This window comes from Otolemur garnettii, unplaced genomic scaffold, assembly GCF_000181295.1.
Source record: "Otolemur garnettii isolate 467f Iridium unplaced genomic scaffold, OtoGar3 scaffold00013, whole genome shotgun sequence".
Taxonomy (NCBI): Eukaryota; Metazoa; Chordata; class Mammalia; order Primates; family Galagidae; genus Otolemur; species Otolemur garnettii.
The window spans coordinates 31,231,307-31,232,655 of record NW_003852408.1 but is presented as its reverse complement, the minus strand read 5'-3'; the positions used below and the strand labels follow the sequence as shown (position 1 = coordinate 31,232,655).

Here is a 1,349-nt window from a genome sequence, read left to right as displayed (position 1 = left end):
TTTTTTTCTTTCATTATTCCTTAAGCAATGCAGTGTAAAGATTCATATAGCATTTACATTGTATTGAGTATTATAAGTAATCTAAAGATGATTTCAAGTGTACTGGAAGGTGTGGGTTATGAAAGTACTATACCATTGTGTATATGGGATTGGAGCATCTGGATTTTGGTGCCTTCCATGGATATTAAAAGACAACTATATTGGCTTATGCATAGGTATTATGTTACCAGCCATATGAGAAATGTAGCCTACACTTATACACTTTCCAAGGCTTTTTTTTTTTAATTTCAAAATATTAAGGGAGTGCAAATGTTTTGTTACACGTATACCCTGTATAAGGCTTAAGTCCAAGCTTTTAGTGTACCCATCAACGAATAGTGTTCATTATACCTAGTAGGTAAATTTTTACCCCTTGGTATCTAACCAGTACATTAGACCACACCCCTTCCCCCCTTGCTGGTTTCTAATTTCTTTTGTGTATCTTTGTGTCCGTGTGTGCCATCATTCAGCTCCCAATTATTAGAGCGTGCATGTGATATGCATTTTTCCATTCTTGAGATACTTCACCTAGGATAATGATCTCTGGTTCCATCCAAGTTGCTGCAAGACTCTTAATGGTTAGAAAATTTTCCATGGAAATCTTAGTTTGAAACATTTGTAAAGGTATTTTTAGTGATAAATATTTTCTCTTTCCCCAGTATTTCAGATTGCACCTCAGCACTATGGTCACTAACTGATTTTTTTTTTTTTTGTAGTTTTTGGCTGAGGCTGGGTTTGAACCTACCACCTCCAGCATATGGGGCTGGCACCCTACTCCTTTGAGCCACAGGCGCAGCCCCACTAACTGATTTTTATGCAGGAAGTTATTGGAATCTCCAGGCACAGTGAAGTGAATTAGGGTAGAACAAAAGGCTACCTTCCTTTTGGCAGTTGGAGTTAAAGTCATTTTTTTCCCCTCATTTTAGGTTTGACAACAGATTCTCATAAAATTATTATAATTTTAGAAAATGCCACAAGCTGGGCAGTGCCTGTGGCTCAGTGAGTAGGGCACCAGCCCCATATACCAAGGGTGGCGGATTCAAACCCAGCCCCAGCCAAACTGCAACAACAAAAAAAAAATTTAAAAAAGGAGGGGGCAGCACCTGTGGCTCAGTGAATAGGACACCAGCCCATATACCAAGGGTGGCGGGTTCAAACCTGGCCCCAACCAAACTAGAACAAATAGCCAGGCGTTGTGGTGGGCGCCTGTAGTCCCAGCTACTCAGGAGGCTGAGGCAAGAGAATCACCTAAGGCCAGGAGTTGGAGGTTGCTATGAGCTGTGTGACGCCACGGCTACAAAAAAAAAAAA

General features: G+C 40.6%; 1 protein-coding gene across 1 annotated transcript in view; it reads left to right on the top strand.

Moving 5' to 3' along the window:
• MAIP1 (matrix AAA peptidase interacting protein 1) overlaps window positions 1–1,349 on the top strand; it is a 10,438-nt gene that overhangs the window by 6,634 nt on the left and 2,455 nt on the right. The gene's annotated exons all lie outside the window — the stretch shown is intronic.